We start from the raw sequence: 23,392 nt of genomic DNA on the forward strand, positions 1-23,392 counted from the left end.
TGACAATTTGTGAGAAACACCTCATGCAGAACAGGCTGTAATGAAATGCTGGTCATGAGAACAAGAACATAGCATCTTTCTTCGTTCAGTGAGTATTGCTGAACCTTCACATTGTGGGAGTGAGAGAGTGTCTCACTGACACCCACACAATGAGGGGGATTCTTAGTGACATTCCTACAATGGGGGTGGGTGTGAGGAGACAGGTGAAAGAGATGGGGTCTCACTGACAACCCCACATTTCACAAGTGCTTCTGACACCTCTGCACAAAGTAGGGGGACTCACGCTAACAATTCTGGAACACGAGCAGTGAACACACAATTCAGAGACAGCAATGTGCAATGGGGAAAGGTTGCTGTCTAAGGCCTTGGTGCACCGAAGTGTTGGAAACACTATGGAACTAGCCTGGAATTAATGTTACAAAAATCAGAACTGTACTCCAAAAGTGACCTTACCAATGTCCTGCACAACCTCAATATGACGTTCCAACTCCTATATTCAATGATCTGAGCAATGAAGGCAAGTGTGCTAAACACCTTCTTAACCACCATGTGAAGTAACTTTCAAAGTATTATGTACCTGGCCAAATTCAGGGAACTATGGATTTGAACCCCAAGATCCCTAAGTATATCAATGCTGTTCAGGGTCCTGCCATTAACTGCATACTTTTCCTTAAAATTTGAACTCCTGAAGTGCAGCACCTCACACTTACTCAGATTAAACTCCATCTGTCATTTCTCTGCCCATATCTGCAACTGATCTATATCTCGCTGAATCCTTTCACAACCTTCCACACTATCTACAACTCCACCGATCTTCATGTCATCTGCAATCTCACTAACAACCCATCTACATTTTCATCCAGAGATAGTAGGAACTGCAGATGCTGGTGAATCTGAGACAACAAGATGCAGGGCTGGATGAACACAGCAGGTCAAACAGCATCATAGGAGCAGAGAGGCTGACGTTTCGGGCCTTGACCCTTCATCAGAAAAGGGGGAGGGGAAGGGGGTTCTGAAATAAATAGGGAGAGAGTGGGAGGCAGATAGAAGATGGATAGAGGAGAGGATAGGTGGAGAGGAAACAAACAGGTCGAAGAGGCAGGGATGGGGCCAGTAAAGGTGAGTGTAGGTGGGGAGTTAGGGAGGGGATAGGTCAGTCCAGGGAGGACGGACAGGTCAAGGGGGCGGGATGAGGTTAGTAGGTAGGAGATGGGCGTGCGGCTTGAGGTGGGAGGAGGGGATAGGTGGGAGGAAGAACAGGTTAGGGAGGCAGGGATGAGCTGAATTTTCATCCAAGTCGGTTATATATTGTCACAAACAGCAGAGGTCCCAGCATGGATTCCTGCGGAACACCACTAGTCACGGACGTCCAGCCAGAAAAACACCCTTCTCGCATCACCCCCTGTCTTCTATGAGCAAGCCAATTCTGAATCCAAGCGGCCAAGTCACCATGGATCCCATGCATCTTAATCTTCTGGATGAGCCTACCGTGGAGGAACTTGTCGAAAGTCTTACTGAAATCCATGTGGACAACATCCACTGCTCTTCCCTCATCGATTGCCTTTGTCACTTCTTCAAAAAATTCATTAAGTTAGTCAGACATTACCTGCCCTGCGCAAAGCCATGCTGTCTGTCCCCAATCAAGCCATGTTTTCCCAAACACGTGTAAATCCTATCCCTAAGAATTCTCTCCAATAGCTTCCAAACTACTGACGTGAGACTCATCTGTCTATAGTTTACTGAATTACCCCATTTCTCTCCTTAAATAGAGGGACAACATTAGCTACTCGCTAGTCTTCCGGGACATCTCCAGTGGCTAGCGAGGATACAAATACCTTGGTCAAAGTCCCAACAGTCTCCTCTCTTACCTCTCTCAATAACCTGGCATAGATACCATCGGGCCTGGAGATTTATCCAGCCTTAATGCTCTTCAAGAGACCCAATACCACTTCTTTCTTGATCTCAAAATGCCCTAGCGTAATAGCTCCACACAAATCACACTGTACATATCTTTATTTGGAGTGAGTACCAATGCAAACTATTAATTTAGGATCTTGCCCACATCCTGTGCCTCCAAGCACAAGTTCCCTCCTTTATCCTTGAGTGGTCTTATCTTCTCCTTTGTTATTCTTTTGTTTTTAATGTATGTATAGAATGCCTTGGGATTCTCTTTAACCCTAATTGCTGAGGTCATTCCATGGCTCCATCTTGCACTTCTAATTCTCTGCTCGTGTCCTTTTCTGCTTTCTCTTATTCCCTCATGGACCCTGTCTGAGTTTAGCTTTCCAAACCTTACATATGGTTCTTTTTTCCCTTTTGACTAATTTCATAACCTCCCCTGTTATCCAAGGATCCCATACCTTGCCATTATTGTCCTTCTACCTTACAGGAACTTGCCAGTCCTGAACTCTGATCAGCAGGTCTTTAAGCAATTCCCACATGTCAAATGTCTGATAACAGCTCCTCCCAATTAACACTCCCTAGCTTCTGCTTAATACTGTGTAGGTGCGACCTATCCCTCTTGTACAGATCACCCTGTCCCAGAAGAGGTCCCAATGATCCAAGAACCTGAAACACTGCCCCGTGTACCAGCTCCTTAGCCATGCATTCATCTGTCTCATCTTTCTATTCCTTGCCTGACTAGTACGTGGCACTGGTAGTAAACCAGAGATTACTACCCTTGTGTTCTCCTGCATTTTAGCCTCTTTCATAACTCCTTGTGCTCTCTCAGCAGGACTTTATCCCTCTTTCTACCTATGTTATTGGCATTCAATGTGCACAACGAGGCAACATGCCATCCTGGAGTGTCAAACATGGCCACACCTGTCTGTGCCCCAAACTAGCAAGTCTCCCACCATTATCGCTCCCTTGGACTTTGTCCAACTGCTGCTCCAACTGAACCATGTGGACTGTGAGGAGCTACAAATAGTCACACTTCTTGCAGACATAGTCGTCAGGGACACTAGACTTCTCCCTGGCCTCCCACATCTGGCAGGAGGAGCACACCACTGCCCTAACTGCCATCTCTACCCCTTTAGACTAAGAAAAATAAAAGAATCTTACATTGCTCCCATTTCTAACTGCAGTCTGGTATTCACTTAAAACTGCATTTATACCAACCAGCAGCACTTCCACCACACTGCAGTCCCTCTCAAAATATTTAGTTAGTAACTTCTAATTAACTGGTTACTTAAATTACAATGCAATCGTTACAAACAGACCTTCGAGGCTACAACAAATTTTTTAACAACCTTTCTCAATCTCTCTCTTCCCCCTTACCGTTCCTTGACGCTGGGTTCTTCCCTGATCTGCTGTTCAGCTGTGGTAACTGACCCGACTTCTCCCAGAATGCTCCTCAGTGACATCTCTGTCGCCTTCTGTTGGAGGGTGATTGAGAAGCTCTCCCAGAATCCCTTGTGATCTAACTTTACTGACCAGTCTACCACGCAAAACTTTGTCAAAGGCTTTACTAAAGTTCATGTAGACAACATCTACTACTCTGCCTTGATCAATCTTTTTGGTTATGTCATCAAAAACTCAATCAATCTGGGTTTCAGATTCCTGCAAGAATGTGATCCCCAACTCCCAATTCCTCCACCTCCGCTGCGTCTGCTCCCAAGATGGGACATTCCACTCCTGAACATCCCAGATGTCCTCTTATTTCAAGGACCACAACTTCCCCCCTTCAGTGGTCGAAAATGCTCTCGACCTCATCTCTTGCATTTCCCACACCTCTGCCCTCACATCCCCGCCCCGCAACAAAAACAAAGACAGAATCTCCCTTGTCGTTACGTATTACCCCCTAACCTCCGGATTCAACGTATCATTCTCCACCACTTCCACCACCTGCAATCTAACCCCACAATCAAGGGTATAGTTTCCTCCCCACCTCTATCTGCCTTCCATAGGGACTGGTCTCTCTGTGGCTCCCTTGTCCGCTCCACACTTCCCACTAGCCCCACCACCCCGGCACCTTTCCCTGCAACCGCAGGAAGTGCTACGTTTGCCCCTACACCTCCCCCCTCACCTCCATCCAAGGACCCAAAAAAACCTTCCACATCAGACAGATGTTCACCTGAACATCTGCTAATGTGATTTACTGCATCCACTGCTCCCGATGTGGCTTCCTCTACATCGGTGAGGCCACGCGGAGGCTCGGAGACTGCTTTGTAGAGCACCTGTGCTCTGTTCGTGATAAACGAAAACACCTTCCAGTCACGAACCACTTTAACTCCCCCTCCCACTCCCTGGACGACATGTCCATCCTGGACCTCCTCCAGTGTCACAATGACGCCACCAGGAAACTGGAGGAGCAGCACCTCATATTTCTCCTTGGGAGTCTACAACTCAATGGTCTCAATGTGGACTTTACTAGTTTCAAAATCTCCCCACCCCCAGAAAAAAAGCCTCCCTCTCTTCAGAGTTGTCCCTCCAAGAATCCATTATTGAATCTGCGATACACCACCCTCAGGTGTCTCTTGTGACCTGTACCAGTTGCATTTATCCTTTTGGACTTGACATTATTTAAGTATCTTCTTTCTGTTGGCAGAGTAGGCACATTTACTGCAGGTTAAATATCTTACCCTCATATCATTGCAGAGTATGGTTCTTATCCTGCCTCTTACCAAATGTTGATGCTCCCTTCTTCATTTTCGCTGTGCACTGGAGAGGCCAGGTACAATTCAGTGAGCAGCACCTGCTGTCATGTAGTCTTGGAGATGTTCTGCTGCACCTTTAAGGGGAAAACTTTATTTCCAACTGACATTCTATATATTCCTTAATTTTATTCCAATCCACTTTCCCTTGATGCATCTCATCACCTTGAAATAATCAGCATTCTTTTGCAATTGATTACTTTGATTTTAGTCCTTCAATGGCGATGTCCTTGTCATTATCTTAAATCTTATTTTATCAGTGTCATAGAGATGTACAGCATGGAAACAGACCCTGAGGTCCAACTCATCCATGTCAATCAGATATTCTACATTAATCTAGTCCTATTTGGTCCATATCCCTCGGAATCCTTCCTATTCATATACCCATTCAGATGCCTTTAAAATGTTGTCAATGATGTCCTTGGGTTACGTGCCTGAAATGGAGAGTATGTTGTAACTATCAAGGGTGCTGCAGTTGTACTGAGACACCAATTAGTTGCACACCTATGTGGCAAAAAGTTGATGTTTACCATACTTTCTGCAATTTTCAATTTAAAATGTTTGTACTTACACAAATGCTGTGTAGAGTTTGGGACAAAAATGGTTTCAGAAACTGGAATGCTGTGAAGAATAGATGAAGCAGCTAACTGCAATGGTGGATATTATCATTGTAACCTATTTAGACTGGCTAATCTTCCACTGTAAATGGTTTGCATACACAATCAATGTAGTATATGACCTACCTGCAGAAAGTGAATATCCAGCAGTATATACTGCATGGCCATTGTTCAAAGAGGAAGAAGAGAAGAGTGACTGAGCACTGACATGTGTTCCAATAGCTGACAGACAATTAATAGGAAAGAGCCAAACAGCTAGCACTGCTCAGATACAGTAGCAGCCTGAGTCCCCAAGCTACCATTAGCCAAATTCATTATGTCCATTAATGATCGAAAAATTCATTCACACAATATCACAGCATAGGAGGCCATTTGGCAAATAGTGTCACTACTGGCACTTTGATAGAAATATCAAGAAATTGGTGGAAGGATGCTTTTCAGGCTGGAGGTCCGTCACTAGTAATGTCCCACAGGGATCTGTACCGGGGTCTCTGCTGTTTGTGACACTAATAAATGAGTTAGATAAAAATGTAGATGAGTGGATTAGTAAGTTTGCAGACAATACAAAGATTTGGTGGAATTTTGGACTGCATGCTGTTCGGGAGCCACAGTCCTCGCTGTTCTGGGATTCACTGCCTGTGCACTGTTACAGGACTTGTTGCCTGCATACTTCTCCGGGAATTGCTGCCCACGTGCTGCTCCAGGACTTGCAGCCCTGTTTCACATATGAAACAAGAGTCATTTGAGGATGATTTCCATCAGACATTCAGCTGTCATTTCACCCAGATCATCATGGGCACAGTCCAGACTCCATTTACACTTCTCACTCTCGCAGAAAGGCTGCCAATATCATCAAAGACTCCTACCACCCTGGTAATGCTCTCCGACAACCTCTTCTGTCAGGCAGAAGATACAGAAGCTTGAACATATGCACCAACAGGTACAAGAACAGATTCTTCCCTGCCATTATTAGATTGACGAATGAACTCTCTAACTTCAAATAATATTAATCTTGTTAATGTTGATCTTGCTTTGTGCAAATCCTGTGCAGTGTAACCTGTATGCCTCACTCTGTCTAAGTGCCCTATGATCTGTATGTCCGTGCTTACTAAGGTCTGCCTCTAGGAAGGTGGTTTGAAGTGTGTCTACTTCAACGTCAGGAGCATCTGGAATAAGGTGGGTGAACTTGCAGCATGGGTTGGTACCTGGGACTTCAATGTTGTGGCCATTTCGGAGACATGGATAGAGCAGGGACAGGAATGGTTGTTGCAGGTTCCGGGGTTTAGATGTTTCAGTAAGATCAGGGAAGGTGGTAAAAAAGGGGGAGGTGTGGCATTGTAAGTCAAGGACAGTATTACGGTGGCAGAAAGGACGTTTGATGAGGACTCGTCTGCTGAGGTAGTATGGGCTGAGGTTAGAAACAGGAGAGGTCACCCTGTTGGGAGTTTTCTATAGGCCTCTGAAAAGTTCCAGAGAAGTAGAGGAAAGGATTGCAAAGATGATTCTGGAGAGGAGCGAAAGTAACAGGGTAATTGTTATGGGGGACTTTAACTTTCCAAATATTGACTGGAAACGCTATAGTTCGAGTACTTTAGATGGGTCAGTTTTTGTCCAATGTGTGCAGGAGGGTTTCCTGACACAGTATGTAGATAGGCCAACAAGAGGTGAGGCCACATTGGATTTGGTACTCGGTAATGAACCAGGCCAGGTGTTAGATTTGGAGGTAGGTGAGCACTTTAGTGATAGTGACCACAATTCGGTTACGTTTACTTTAACGATAGAAAGGGATAGGTATATACCGCAGGGCAAGAGTTATAGCTGGGGGAAAGGCAATTATGAGGCAATTAGGCAAGATTTAGGATGCATAGGATGGAGAAGGAAACTGCAGGGGCTGGGCACAATTGAAATGTGGAGCTTGTTCAAGGAACAGCTACTGCATGTCCTTGATAAGTATGTACCTTCAGGCAGGGAGGAAGTGGTCGAGCGAGGGAACCGTGGTTTACTAAAGAAGTTGAATCTCTTGTTAAGAGGAAGAAGGAGGCTTATGTAGAGATGAGGCGTGAAGGCTCAGTGAGGGTGCTTAAGAGTTACAAGTTAGCCAGGAAGAACCTAAAGAGAGAGCTAAGAAGAGCCAGGAGGGGACATGAGAAGTCTTTGGCAGGAAGGATCAAGGAAAACCTAAAGCTTTCTATGGGTATGTCAGGAATAAAAGAATGACTAGAGTAAGATTAGGGCCAGTCAAGGTTGTCAAGGAGAATACTGAGATACAGGCTATTAGACTAGACGGGATTGAGGTTCATAAGGAGGAAGTGTTAGCAATTCTGGAAAGTGTGAAAATAGATAAGTCCCCTGGGCCGGATAGAATTTATCCTAGGATTCTCTGGGAAGCTAGGGAGGAGATTGCAGAGCCTTTGGCTTTGATCTTTATGTCGTCATTGTCTACAGGAATAGTGCCAGAAGACTGGAGGATAGCAAATGTTGTCCCCTTGTTCAAGAAGGGGAGTAGAGACAACCCTGGTAATTATAGACCAGTGAGCCTTACTTCGATTGTGGGTAAAGTGTTGGAAAGGATTATAAGAGATAGGATTTATAATCATCTAGAAAGGAATAATTTGATTAGGGATAGTCAACATGGTTTTGTGAAGGGTAGGTCGTGCCTCACAAACCTTATTGAGTTCTTTGAGAAGGTGACCAAACAGGTGGATGAAGGTAAAGCGGTTGATGTGGTATATATGGATTTCAGTAAAGCGTTTGATAAGGTTCCCCACGGTAGGCTATTGCAGAAAATACGGAGGCGTGGAATTGAGGGTGATTTAGCGGTTTGGATCAGAAATTGGCTAACTGTAAGAAGACAGAGGGTGGTGGTCGATTGGAAATGTTCATCTTGGAGTTCAGTTACTAGTGGTGTACCGCAAGGATCTATTTTGGGGCCACTGATGTTTGTCATTTTTATAAATGACTGGATGAGGGCGTAGAAGGATGGGTTAGTAAATTTGCGGATGACACTAAAGTCGGTGGAGTTGTGGATAGTGCGGAAGGATGTTGCAGGTTACAGAGGGACATAGATAAGCTGCAGAGCTGGGCTGAGAGATGGCAAATGGAGTTTAATGCAGAAAAGTGTGAGGTGATTCACTTTGGAAGGAGTAACAGGAATACAGAGTACTGGGCTAATGGTAAGATTCTTGGTAGTGTGGATGAGCAGAGAGATCTCGGTGTCCATGTGCATAGATCACTGAAGGTTGCCACCCAGATTGATAGGTTTGTTAAGAAGGCGTACGGTGTGTTAGGTTTTATTGGTAGAGGGATTGAGTTTCGGAGCCATGAGGTCATGTTGCAGCTGTACAAAACTCTGGTGCGGCTGCACTTGGAGTACTGCGTACTTTTCTGGTCACTGCATTATAGGAAGGATGTGGAAGCATTGGAAAGGGTGCAGAGGAGATTTACCAGGATGTTGCCTGGTATGGAGGGAAGGTCTTATGAGGAAAGGCCGAGGGACTTGAGGCTGTTTTCATTAGGGAGAAGAAGGTTAAGAGGTGACTTAATAGAGACATACAAGATGATCAGAGGATTAGATAGGGTGGACAGTGAAAGCCTTTTTCCTCAGATGGTGATGGCTAGCACGAGGGGACATAGCTTTAAATTGAGGGGTGACAGATATAGGACAGATGTCAGAGGTAGGTTCTTTACTCAGAGAGTAGTAAGGGTGTGGAATGCCCTGCCTGCAACAGTAGTAGACTCGCCAACTTTAAGGGCATTTAAATGGTCATTGGATAAACATATGGATGATAATGGAATAGTGTAGGTTAGATGGGCTTCAGATTGGTTTCACAGGTCGGTGCAACATCGAGGGCCGAAGGGCCTGTACTGTGCTGTAATGTTCTATGTTCTATGTTCTACTGCTCACAAACAAAGCTTTTCACTGTGCTTAGGTACACGTGACTTCAATAAATCAAAGCAAATCAAATCAAATAGGACATTGAATTTATAGATGACATAAACATTAATTCTTAGTAGTGGGAAGATTATCCATAGACTGCAGGAAGATTTAAATCAGCTGGTCAGCTGAGCAAAAATGCTGTGAAATGGAGTTCTATCTGGAGAATGGTGGGATTCAGTAGGAGATCACTGTTTACAGATCTATCATCCTTTCTACAGATTGGTCAACATGAAACTACGGAGAGATCTTAATTGTCCCTTCAAGCCACATATTGTCCTGCTTCTGTAACACTGAGAGTAAATGTAAATTTGAACATATCTGGTCCGAGTCCTGAATTTCGGCCAACAAAAGTCCCTGTGCTCCTGATCAATAATGTTTACAGATTAGAAGACACACTCATGAATCATTTGAGGATGATATCCATCAGACCTTCAGCTGTCAGTTCATCCAATGATAGAGGCCAGGAATCCATCAGAATTCGGACAGCACTTTTTCTAGGAGACTGAGTCCTCACTAACAGAACGAGAGCAGAACAACAGGGACACTCTTCTCCGTTCACTGACTCTTTACCCCAAGTGAATTCAGTACCAGGAATGACTGATATTAGATTGTCAGAGTGTTATAACGCTGTACTTGCACATTCTAAATATCGCCCAGCTTCCACCCCGCCTCATCTGCTCATCTGCCATCTTTTGTATTTTAAACAGTATCAACATTAAGCACCATGCTTTCAGCAAAGCTGTCTAAACTTCTGCACTGCTTCTTTGAACGTCTCTGTAGTGATTGGAACAAGGTCAGACTGTTAATCTGGTCCAATCAGGGACCCCTGCCTAACATATAAAACAGATAAAAACAGACGTGTCAGGGATACTGGCACTCTGACAGCTGACTCTGAAGAGGCAATATCAGAGCAAAGGACTTTTCATGAGTAAATAAAAGGTGACTTAACAATGCAAAAGATTAAGAATTATACTCTGAAATCCAAACACTTAGCTCCACTCTTAGCATTTGCACTCTCTTCCAGGGGTTAAAGCAGAGTTAATGTTTTGAGTCTGGTGACTCTTCTTCAAAACCAAAGAGTTCTAATGCCAGACCTGTTGACTTTCACCAGCAATTTCAACCCCATTGAATTTGTCATGAGAAGGATCTTGTCAAGTCTGTTTAGGGATTGTGTGACATTTTGGCACACAGTGATGGTGTTATATCAGTAAGCATAGCTGCCTCCAAGCAATTGGCCTTGGTTTGATTCCTGGCCAATTTTAAACCACAAGACGAAATGCACGGGGTTGTTCATTCACTTGCTCTGAAAGTACACATGCATTTCATTCTGTGGAAAAGCAGATCCATCAAATTGTTCCTGCTTTTCATGACGATGATTTCTGTGAGTTGCTGTGTGGAACCAGCCAGCATTACTCGGCATCACTGAAGCTTTCCCCTGTGCTGCTTCCCATTTCTCATTTAAAAGTTGATTCCAGCATAGGGATTGTTTTGTTGATCAAAAAGTGACATATACCAGGACTGTCTCCAAAACCATTACCTCCGGAGACCATCACTCCACTGCTGCAAACCTAGTTGTCTCCCAATCCTGGATAGCCCGCTTCTACCTCTTTCCCAAAATCCCCAAACCAGACTGCCCTAGTAGGCCTGTCATATTAGCCTGTTCCTGCCCCACCGACGTCATTTCCTCCTACCTTGATTCCATCCTACCTCAACTCGCACAGACTCTGCCCACCTCCATTCGTAAAACCTCTAATGCCCTCCACCATATTGACAATTTCCATTTCCCTGGTCCTAACTGCCTCTCGTTGACCATAGAGGTCCAATCCCTCCATACCTCCATTCCCCACTAGAATGGGTTCTGTGGCTTCTTCCTTGACCAGAGGCCTGAACACTCCCCATCCACCACCATTCTCCTCCAATTGGCTGAAGTTGTTCTCTCACTGAACAATTTCTCCTGCAATTCATCTCACTTCTGCCAAGTCAAAGGAATGGCTATGGTCACCCATAGGGTCCCAGATATGCCCGCCTTTTTATGGGGTATGTGGAACAATCCTTGTTCCAGTCCTACACTGGCCCCTCCCACAAGTCTTTCTCTCTGTACATCAAGGTCTGCTTCAGTGTCATTTCATGCTCCCACCACGACCTTTAAAAATTTGTTCATTTTGCCTCCAATTTCCACCCCTCTCTAACTTTCACATCATCCATTTCCTGCACTTCCCTCCCATTTCCTTGGCCTCTATGTATCCATTTTGGGGAATAAACTGTCCATTGCCATCAACTACAAAGCCACTAACTCTCAAAGCTACCTTCACTACAGCCCATCACACCTGACATCATGCAAGGACTCCATCCCGTTCTCCCAGTTCTTTTACCAACGTCGCATTTGTTTGGATGATGCCACCTTCCAAAACAGCACGGCTGACATGGCTTGCTCCTTTCCATGACTATGGTTTCCAAACCACTGTGGGTGACAGGGCCCTCACTCTCATCTGACCTAACACCCATACTTTCGCCTTTGCCCTTTCCCATCACTACCAACAACATAATCAGGTTCCCCTCATTTTCACTTTCCATTCCACCAGCCTCAGCATTCAAAGGATCATTCTCTGCTATTTCAAACAACTCTAGCAGAATGCCAACACTAAAAATACTTTCCCTTCACTCCCCCATCTGCATTTTGCAGGGAATATTCCCTCCAGGACAACCTAGTTCATTCCACAACCACCAATATCAACTTCACTCTCCACAGCACCTTTTTGTGTAACTGCAGAAGGTGCAATACCCTCCCCTTCACCTCTTCCCTGCTCGCCATCAAAGGGCCTAAACAGTCTTTTCAGGTGAGGCAGAATTTCACCTGTACCTCCTCCAATCTTGTGTATTGTATTCATTGTACCCAATGAGTTCTGGTCTATAATGATAAAACCAAATGCAGACTGGTTGACCACTTTACAGAATACATTGGTCTATGCGCAAGCATGACCCTAACCTTTCCGTAGCCAGTCATTTTAACACAGCGTTCTACTCGCATGTCCACTTGTTTGTCCTTGGCATGTGGCAGTGTTCCACTGAATCAAAGTATAAACTGAAGGAACAACATCTCATCTTCAGACTGGGCACTTTACAGCATTGTGGACTTAACACTGAGTTCAACAATTTCAAATTGTGAACCAACTCCCATTTCTTCTCTTTCTTTCAGCTTTACTTGTTACATTCTCTGTGACCATATCTCCTCTCCCCGCCATCCACTGCAGTGGGACCATCTGTTCTTTCAGGTCTGGCAGTTAACACAACATTGTTCTGTGATTCTCACATTCCGATCATTTAATCTGAACTATCAATGTCATTTCTCCACCAGCACTGTACAACCAACCACTGCCACACCCTTCCCACCCAATGCCCCTACTAGCATTAATGCTGTCTCCTCCACATTTCACAAGTCATCTAGATTCGAAATATTAGCTTGTTCTCTCTCCATGGATGCTGTCAGGACTACTGTGATCTCCAGTATTTTGTCACATACTGCACACTTTGGGAATCTGAAATAATCACAGAAGTTGCTTTAAAGACTAATTAATTAAACCAGGAGAGTCAGCATGGGCAATTTAAAAGGAAGGTCGTATCTGATGAGCTAAACAGAATTTCATTGACCAAAGTGACCAAAGGAAGGAACGTTTGTGATATAGATCAAATGGAAACCAAGAGTTGAGCATATGTGCCTGATTGAAATAGATCACTGTCAGTCTGAAGATCTAACTTGGTTCAAAGCTGGTTTTTTCAAAGTTTTCATTTGGTTTCCTCAAGGTTCATAAATAAGAAAACAAATTCTGGACAAACTCAGAATATGACATAACTTGTGGAAGTTAATGTTTCCAGTCCCGTGATTCTTTAGCTGGTGACATTCCAAAGTTCTTTGATTTATCTTCAGGCTTCAGAAGTGGTCCCCTGTTTTCCTGGTATATATCACTGATGTGAAATTGATGCAGTACATTGAATTTGCAGAACAGAAAGCATTAATCATTCAGAATGAGAGAGCTTTGTACAGTCCACAGGGAAATCAACATCAGCTGGTGAACTGGGCAGAAATGCTGTGAAATAGAGTTCAATCTGGAGAATCTTGGGATTCAGTAGGAGATCACTCTTTACAGATCAATCATCCTTTCTACAGACTGGTCAACATGAAACTTCAGAGAGATCTTAATGGTTCCCTCAAACTGCATACTGTTTTGCCCTATTTCTATAACACGGAATGTAAACTCAAATTTGAGCAATTCTAGTTACAGTCCTTCTCAGGGACTGCATGTGAGACAATCTATTTCATTGATTTGCATTTGCAAAGCTATGTTTTGGGATGTTCGTATCTTGGAACTGTCACTGCTTAGTAATTAAAAAATCTATTATTCTGTTGAGTATTCCAATAGAGTTAAGTGATTCCAATGCCTTTCTATTTTGATGGTAGTATAAAAATAAAGTGTAATAAAAACTGAAAGAACTGCGGATGCTGTAAATCAAGAAGCAAAAAAACAGAAGTTGCTGGAAGCTCAGCTGGCCTGGCAGCATGTGTGAAGGAAAAATCAGAGTTAACATTTTGGCTCAGGTTGAGAAAGGGTTACCCGACCAGAAAAAATAACTCTGATTATTTCTTCACAGATGCTTTGAAGGCAAGGCTAGATAAATTTTTGAACAATAAAAGAATTAAGGGTTATGGTGAGTGGGCGGGTAAGTGGAGCTGAGTCTCAAAAAGATCAGCCATGATCTTATTAAATGGCGGGGCAGGCTCGAGGGGCCAGATGGCCTACTCCTGCTCCTAGTTCTTATGTTCCTATGCTGCCAGAGCAGCTGAGCTTCGAGCAGCTTCTGTTTGTGTAAGAATAAAGTGTGTTTTGCTTCAAGCCTGGTAGTTTGACAAACCGGATTACATCTTGAACACAAATCCTTACACTTGTCTTTAAAAAAAAGACAAGGTTTATGTCCAGGCCAACTTCTTAATATATATTGAGGGTCTTTGGTCTGGCTCATAACATCCTAAATTTCTCGCCAATACAGGCACCCACACTTCTGGACAATGACGTTTACAGATTAGAGGAGGACACACATGCACACATTAATTGCTGATACATCGGACAGGAGTCATTTGGCAATGATATTCTTCCGACCATCAGCTATCATTCACCCGATGATGAAGGCAGGTAAAGCGGCCTAAGTGCGGTCAGCACCTTTCCCGGGAGACTGAATCCTACCTAACAGAACGGGAGCTGGCGAGTCGGGTACACAACCATTGGGTCAATCCGCTCCGTTCACAAACTCCTCAATCGTCAGTGAATCTATTGCCAGTAAGCACTCATATGAGACAGACTCGTAGGATGTTATCTCATGAACACACTGCTCTTACATATTCAAAATATCGCACAGCTTCCACCCTGCTTCAGTTCTGCTGCCATCGTCTATATATTTAATGTTCCAGCATGAAGGCACGTGCTGTGTCAGCTACCAGTTTGAACTTGTGGACTGCTTGTCAAAACTTCTACAGCTACCCAGATCGCTCTGGGATTTAAGATATTCCTTCACATCTGCTTGTACGAATGAGTTCTTGTGAGCTGACGTTAATATCCCTTTCGGTGGTTGAACATCAGCTGTGTGTAAATCAAAGAACCGTGGACACTGAAGATCTGAATGAATAGACAGAAAAAACTGTGGAAACCCAGCCGGTCCGGCCTCATCTGCGGGCAGAAGGCAGAAATAACATTTAGGCTTCAGTGATTGCCGTTGTCGAAGTGAGAGTTCTCACGCCGATGCTGCCAGACGTGTTGAGCTTTGCCAGTTATTTCTGTTTTGATTTCAACCGCGTTCAATTTCTCCCCATAGAGCCGTCATGGAGAATGTTTTGGGAGTCACCGGCGCTCGCCTGCCGCAGTGATGGTGAGCTCGTGGTGAGCAGAGCTGCCTTCCAAGCAGTTGACCTGGGTTGATTCCTGGTCATCGCAGTGTTGCGATTTTTAGACCGAATTTGAACGTGTAAACCTCAAGATGAAAAGCATGAGATTGTTTGTTTACTTCCTCTGCAAGTACATACCTGTTTCACTGTGTGGAATTAAAACAGATCCATCAAATTTCTCTTTGCTTCTCAAGGGGGTGGTTTCTGTGAAATGCAATGGTTGGAATGCAACATGCCTTCAGTGTCTCGAATCCACGTGTGATCGACACCGCCAGGGCCCGGAAAGTTTCCAACAATCTGAAGCGATGCACCTACTAAGAAACGTGTGCCACCTATGGCCTGAATGTGGAGACAGTGTTTCAAGATGGTGAGACTTTTTATTTACCTGCCGAATTCTGGACTTCTGGATTGGAGGTGACTGGTGGTGTTTATCCATACTTTCTAGCTCTCACAGAGCAGTTAAAGAGCCATCACGTCCCAGGACTGGAGTCTTATGAATGCCCAGGTATCAAAATGGACCTGCTCCCTTTTTGTTCCCATTGTGGCTCATTGTTGGGTAGTGTTAATGACATAGAGTTCAGTCTATGCTCTGTGTCACCATTAGGAATAACAGGTGTCCAATACAATAAGTATTCAACCAGGTCCTTCTCTACATGTTCAATGTCACTTTTCTTTCATCAAAGTTTTTACAACTTTATTTTCCTTTCCAGTCTCTGCCCTTAAACTTTTCCTGCATTTTTGTTAAATTCTTTCCAGCTATAACTCAATTCCATGACTGTGTCCTTCCAAGTTCAATGGTTTTATTTCTACCTCTCTCTCATTTCTTTTTCTGTTTTGATACATCATCTGCACTGCTGGTTACCATAACTGTTTCATCTCAAAGCTGAACGATCCCATATCCACCCAGTAAGGCTGTGAACTCGGGCCAGAGGTAAATGTGGAAGAAACGAATAGGTAGGTTTGCCAGCAGCTGTTGGCTGAGCTTGTTCAGTGGCTGGTGGAAGAGAAAGCAATTTGGGTTTGAACAGTTCCATTGTGACCACCGCTGGGAAGCTGCTGTGTTGGGCACCTCTGAGTGTCCAGGCTTTGGGTGGAGAGGAAGCATTTGTTTGTATCTCACCGCATGATTAAGAGAGTCAGTTGAGTCTGAGTCATGGGCAGCTGAGTCATGGCCCAAAAACCCAGTCATATTTAACATGTGGATGTCTCTTTTTAAATATTCATTCAAATTGCCTGATTCGTTAACTGACCAATAGAACTGAAATATAACCCTTAAAAATGTGTCAACTAAAATGAAAGTTGGGCGCTGCAAACCAACTGTCCTCTTTTGTTAAATTAGGATTGTTTTGGTCACGAAAATCCTGAGTCTCAAAATATATTTTATTGATGGTTAAATTATTCTTAATGTCTCAGCAGAGATATGTAATCTGCTATTATATATATTTGGAAAGGCAAGGTCTGTTAGGGATAGTGAACACAGCATTGTGCATGGAAAATTATGTCTCATTAACTTGATTGAGATTTTTGAAGAAGTGATGAAGAGGGTTGATGAAGGCAGATTGGTAGATGTTGTCTGTACGGACTTCAGTAAAATGTTTGACAAGGTTCCATGTGGTAGACTGGTTAGAAAGGTTAGGTCATATGGAACACAGGGAGAGCTAGCCAATTGGATACAAACTTGGCTCGAAGGTAGGAGACAGAGGGTAGTGGTGGAGGGTTGCTTTTCAGACTTGAGGCTGTGACCTGCAGTGTGCTGCAAGGATTGGTGCTGGGTCCATAGTCATTTATATAAAACAGTTGGGATGTGAATATAGGAGGTGTGATTACTAAGTTTGCAAGATGAAACAAAATTGGTGGTGTAATGAACAGCGAAGAGAGTTACCTTAGAGTACAATGGGACCTCGATCAGATGGGCCGAGGAGCAGCAGATAGAATTTAGTCTAGATAGATGTGAGGTGCTATGTTTTGGGAGGGCAAGTCAAGGCAGAACTTATGCACTTAATGGTAAGGACGTGGGGAGTGTTGAACAAAGAGACCCTGAAGTGCAAGCTGATGGTTCCATGAAAGTGGAGTCACACGTAGACAGGGAAGTGAAGAAGGTGTGTGGTACCCTTGCCTTAATTGGCCAGTACATTGAGTATAGGAGTTGGGAAGTCATGTTGCAACTGTACAGGACATTGGTTAGGCCACTTCTGGAATACTGCGTTCAGTTCAGGTCTCCCTGCTATAGGAAAGATGTTGTTAAACTTGAAAAGGTGCAGAAAAGATTTACAAGGATGTTGTTATGGTTGGAGGGTTTGAGCTATAGGGAGAGGCTGAATTGATTGGGACAATTGTCCTTTGAGCATTGAAGGCTAAGGGGTGACCTTATAGATGTTTACAAAATCATGAGGGGCAGGCATAGGGTGAGGGGTCAAGATATTCTCCCCCAAGGTAGGGGAGTCCAAAACTAGAGGGCATAGGTTTAACGCGAGAGGGGAAAGATTTAAAAGAGACTTATGGGGCACTTTATTCACTCAGACGCTGGTGTGTATGGAATGAACTGCCAGAGGAAGTGGTGGTGATAGGGACAATTACAGCATTTAAATGGCATTTGGATGAACAAATGAGTAGGAAAGGTTTACTGTGCCAAAAGCTAACAATGGGACTAGATTTATTTAGGATATCTGGTTGGGATGGATGAGTTGGACCAAAGGGACTATCTCCATGATGTAAATCTTTATGACTCATTCAATCTATGAAACGCGCAGTATTATTCAACATCTCCCAAGATTTTTCCTATTCTGCTTCCCATTTCTCGTTCAAATGTCAATTCCAACACAGGGATTGTTTTTGTTTTCTTTCAAAAGTGAGAAACTGCTCCCGTTGGCACTCGTAAATCACTGAAACAGCTTTAAGGACTGATTGATGAAACCAGAAGAGTCAGCATGCATTTTTAATAAAGTTCGTGACTGACGAATTTGACAGACTTTCTTTGATGCAACAAAAGGCCGATGGAGGGAGGGTTTGTGATGCAAATCAAATGGACAATAGAAATCGTGTGCACATGCCTGGCTGAAAGATTTCAATTGGAAAGCCGTTTTTCTGAAGATCTCACCTGGTACAAGACCGCATATCGCAAAATGTTCTTTTGAATTCCACAGGGTTCATTAAAAAACAACAGAATTTCTGCATAAACTCACAAACTGACAGGACTTGGGAAGAAAGCAGAGTTAACGTTTCCAGTCCCGTCATTCTTCAGCTGGTGAAGTTCCACAGTTGTTTGATTTACCCTTTAGCTTCTGTTGTGCTCCCCTGTTTTCCTGGAATATATCACTGATGTGGAATTGATGTAGGACGTTGAATTCGCAGAACAAAACACATTAATCGTTTGAAATGAGGAAGATACACAAAGTCTGCAGGGAATTCGACGTCAACTACTGAAGTGGGCAGAAAAGCTGTGAAATGGAATTCAATCTGGAGAATCTTGGGATTCAGTCGGATTTCACTCTTTACAGATCCATCATTCTTTCCACAGACTGGTCAACACGAACCTCCAGAGAGATCTTAACGGTCACCTCAAACTACGCACTGTTTTGCCCTATTTCTATCATGCGGAACGTAAGTGTAAATTTGAGCATTTCTAGTTACAGTCCTTCTCCAGAATTGCATATGCGACAATCTATGTTTATGGGAGTGTTTATGGGACGGTTTATGTGTTTATGGGACGGTTTTTTGTTGTGACTGTTGCTGCTGAGTAGATAAATAATCTATTGTTCCGTTAAGTATTCCAATAGAGTCGTTACTCCGATTCTTTTCTCGTTTCTTTGTACTTTAATTACAGTGTCAGAATAAAGTGTGTTTTGCTTCAAGCCTGTGAAGTTTGACCAACTGAACTGCGTCTTGAACACAATTCCTTATACTTGTATTTAATAAACAGGCAAGTTTTGTGTCTAGGCCATATTTTTAATATGCGTTGAGCGTCTTTGATGTGGCTCATAACATCCTCAAATTTTGGACAGTACAGGTACCTACGCTTCGGGACAATGACGTTTACAGAATAGAGGAGGACACACATACACACCTTAATTGTTGATATATTGGAAAGGAATCATTTGGCAATGATATTCCTCTGACTATCAGCTATCATTCTAATGATGATAAAGGCAGGTAAAGCGGGCTGACTGCGATCAACACATTTCCCGGGAGTCGGAATCCTCCCTAACAGAACGGGAGATGGCGAGTCAGGTACACAACATTTGGGACACTCCGCTACGTTCACAAACTCCTCAATCCTCAGTGAATCTATTGCCAGGAATCACTCGTATGAGACAGACTGGTAGGATGTTATCACATGAACACACTGCTCTTGCCTATTCAAAATGTCGCACAGCTTCCAGCCTGCTACAGCTCCACTGCAATTTTTCTGAAGAAGGGTCTAGGCCCGAAACGTCAGCCTTCCTGCTCCTGTGATGCTGCTTGACCTTCTGTGTTCATCCAGCTCTACACCTTGTTTTCTCAGCTCCACTGCCATCGTCTGTATATTTAATGTTGCAGCATGAAGGCGCGTGCTGTGGCAATTACCAGTTTGAACTTGTGGACTGCTGGTCAACACGTCTACAACTGCCTAGATCGCTCAGCGATTTTAGGTGTTCCTTCACCTCTGCCAGTAAGAATGAGTTCTTGTGAGCCGACGTTAATACCCCTTTCTGTGGTTGAACATCAGCTGTGTTTAAATCAAAGAACGGTGGACGTTGAAGGTCTGAAAGAATAGACGGAAAAATCAGTAGAAAGCCAGGCGGTCCGGCAGCATCTGCGGGCAGAAGGCAGAGTTAACATTTAGTGTTCAGTGATTGCGTTTGTTGAAGTGAGAGTTCTCACGCCTATGTCGCCAAATCTGTTGATCTTTGCCAGGTTTTTCTGTTTTGATTTCAACCGCATTCAATTTGACTCCATGGAGCCGTAATTGAGTATGTTTCGGGGGTCACGGCCACGGCGGGGACATAGCGATGGTGTTTTGGTGGTTATCATAGCTGCCTTCCCAGACGTTAACCCGCATTCGATTCCCGGCCATCGCACTCCGAACATTTTAGACGGAATTTCAAAGTGTAAACACCAAGATGTAACGCATAAAATTGTTTGTTCACTTTTCTCTGCAAGTTTCACGCTGTGGAATTGAAGCAAATCCATCAGATTGTGCTTTAATTCTCATGTCGATGGTTTCTGTGAAATGCTAGTATTACGCGGCGTATCCCCAGCTTTCTATTTCTCTTCAAATGTCAATTCAGACACAGGGATTGTTTTTGTTTCCTTTCAAAAGTGAGACACGGCTCCCGTTGGCACTCCGAAATAATCACTGAAACAGCTTTAAGGACTGATTGATGAAACCAGAAGAGTCAGCATGTATTTTTAATAAAGTTCATGAATGATGAATTTGACAGACTTTCTTTGATGCAACAAATGGCCGATGGAGGGAGGGTTTGTGATGTAAAGCATATGTACAACAGAAATCGTGTGTACATGCTTGACTGAAAGAGTTGAGTTGGAAAACCGTTTTACTGAAAATCTCACCTGGTACGAAATGCATTTCGCAAAATGTTTCTTCTGGTATCCGCAGTTTTCATAAACAAAAAGAGAAGTGCTGCATAAACTCACAAACTGACACGACTTGGGAACAAAGCAGAGTTAACGTTTCCAGTCCCGTCATTCTTCAGCTGGTTAAGTTCCACAGTTGTTTGATTTATTCTTCAGCTTCTGTTTTGTTCCACTGTTTTCCTGGAATATATCACCGATGTGGAATTGATGTAGGACGTTGAATTCGCAGAACAGAACATATTAATCGTTTGAAATGAGGAAGATACACAAAGCCTGCAGCGAGTTCGATATCAGCTACTGAACTGGGCAAAAAGGCCGTGAAGTGTAATTCAATCTGGAGAATCTTGGGATTCAGTCGAATTTCACTCTTTACAGATCCATCATTCTTTCCACAGACTGGTCAACACGAAACTTCAGAGAGATCTTAACGGTCCCCTCAAACTACGTACTGTTTTCCCCTATTTCTATAACGCGGAACGTAAATGTAAATTTGAGCAATTCTAGTTACAGTCCTTCTCCAGAATTGCATGTGCCACAATCTATTTTACTGAACGTGCCTTTGGAAAGCTGTGTTAATGGGACGGTTTCATGTTGGGACTGTTGCTGCTAAGCAGTTCAATAATCTATTGTTCCGTCAAATATTCCAGTACAGTTGAGTTATTCCAATTCTTTTCTCGTTTCTTTGTACTTTAATTACAGTGTCAGAATAAAGTGTGTTTTGCTTCAAGCCTGTGAATTTTGACCAACTGAACTGCGTCTTGAACACGATTCCTTACACTTGTCTTCAATAAATAGGCGAGTTTTGTGTCTAGGCTATATTTTTGTACGTGTTGAGAGTCTTTGATGTGGCTCATAGCATCCTCAAATTTTGACAAGTACAGGTACCTACACTCCGGGACAATGACGTTTACAAATTAGAGGAGGACACACGTACCAACGTTAATTGTTGATATAGTGGAAAGGAATCATTTGGCAATGATATTCCTCCGAACATCAGCTCTCATTCAAACGATGATAAAGGCAGGTAAAGCGGCCTTACTGCGATAAGCACCTTTTTTGGGAGTCTGAATACTTCCTAACAGAACGGGAGCTGGCGACTCAGGTGCACAACTATTGGGACACTCCGCTACTTTCACAAACTCCTCAATCCTCAGTGAATCTATTGCTAGTTATCACTCGTATGAGACAGACTGGTAGGATGTTATCACATGAACACACTGCTCTTGCCTATTCAAAATATCGCACAGCTTCCAGCCTGCTACAGCTCCACTGCAATTTTTCTGAAGAAGGGTCTAGGCCCGAAACGTCAGCCTTCCTGCTCCTGTGATGCTGCTTGACCTTCTGTGTTCATCCAGCTCTACACCTTGTTTTCTCAGCTCCACTGCCATCGTCTGTATATTTAATGTTGCAGCATGAAGGCGCGTGCTGTGTCAATTACCAGTTTGAACTTGTGGACTGCTGGTCAAAACGTCTACAACTGCCCAGATCGCTCAGCGATTTTAGGTGCTCCTTCACCTCTGCCAGTAAGAATGAATTCTTGTGAGCTGACGTTAATATCCCTTTCTGTGGTTGAACATCAGCTGTGTTTAAATCAAAGAACCGCGGACGCTGAAGATCTGAAAGAATCGACAGAAAAATGAGTAGAAAGACAGGCTCTCCGGCAGCATCTGCGGGCAGAAGGCAGAGTTAACATTTAGTGTTCAGTGATTGCGTTTGTTGAAGTGAGAGTTCTTACGCCTCTGCCGCCAAATCTGTTGATCTTTGCCAGGTTTTTCTGTTTTGATTTCAACCGCATTGAATTCGCCTCCACAGAGCCGTAATTGAGTATGCTTCGGGGGTCACGGCATCCACGTGAACGTGGCGATGGTGATATAGTGGTTAGCATAGCTGCCTTCCAAGCAGTTGACCCGGGTTCGATTCCTGGCCATCGCGTTGTGTGCGTTTTAGACGGAATTTCAACGTGTAAACACCAAGGTATAATGCATCAATCTGTTTGTTCACTTTCTCTGCATGTACCTGCGTGTTTCACGCTGTGAAATTGAAGCAAATCCTTCAGATGGTGCTTTCATGCTCATGTCGATGGTTTCTGTGAACTGCCAGTATTACTCGGCGTATCCCCAGCTTTCTATTTCTCTTCAAATGTCAATTCAGACACAGGGATTGTTTTTGTTTTCTTTCAAAAGTGAGACACTGCTCCCGTTGGCACTTGGAAATAATCACTGAAACAGCTTTAAGGACTGATTGATGAAACCAGAAGAGTCAGCATGCATTTTTAATAAAGTTCGTGACTGACGAATTTGACAGACTTTCTTTGATGCAACAAATGGCCGATGGAGGGATGGTTTGTGATGTAAAACATGTGTACAACAGAAATCGTGTGCACATGCTTGACTGAAAGTGTTGAGTTGGAAAACCGTTTTACTGAAAATCTCACCTGGTACGAAATGCATTTCGCAAAATGTTTCTTCTGGTATCCGCAGTTTTCATAAACAAAAAGAGAAGTGCTGCATAAACTCAAACTGACACGACTTGGGAACAAAGCAGAGTTAACGTTTCCAGTCCCGTCATTCTTCAGCTGGTTGTTTGATTTATTCTTCAGCTTCTGTTTTGCACCACTGTTTTCCTGGAATATATCACTGATGTGGAATTGATGTGGGACGTTGAATTCGCAGAACAG

The 23,392-nt window shown here is 43.6% G+C and overlaps 1 non-coding gene across 1 annotated transcript; it reads left to right on the top strand.

The window, feature by feature from the left end:
• The first annotated feature begins 22,575 nt into the window (after positions 1–22,575).
• Positions 22,576–22,647, top strand: trnag-ucc. The gene has a single exon. It is a non-coding gene; the product is annotated as a tRNA-Gly (tRNA).
• The last annotated feature ends 745 nt before the right edge of the window (positions 22,648–23,392 follow it).

Source organism: Rhincodon typus, chromosome 32 (assembly GCF_021869965.1).
Source record: "Rhincodon typus isolate 14 chromosome 32, sRhiTyp1.1, whole genome shotgun sequence".
Taxonomy (NCBI): Eukaryota; Metazoa; Chordata; class Chondrichthyes; order Orectolobiformes; family Rhincodontidae; genus Rhincodon; species Rhincodon typus.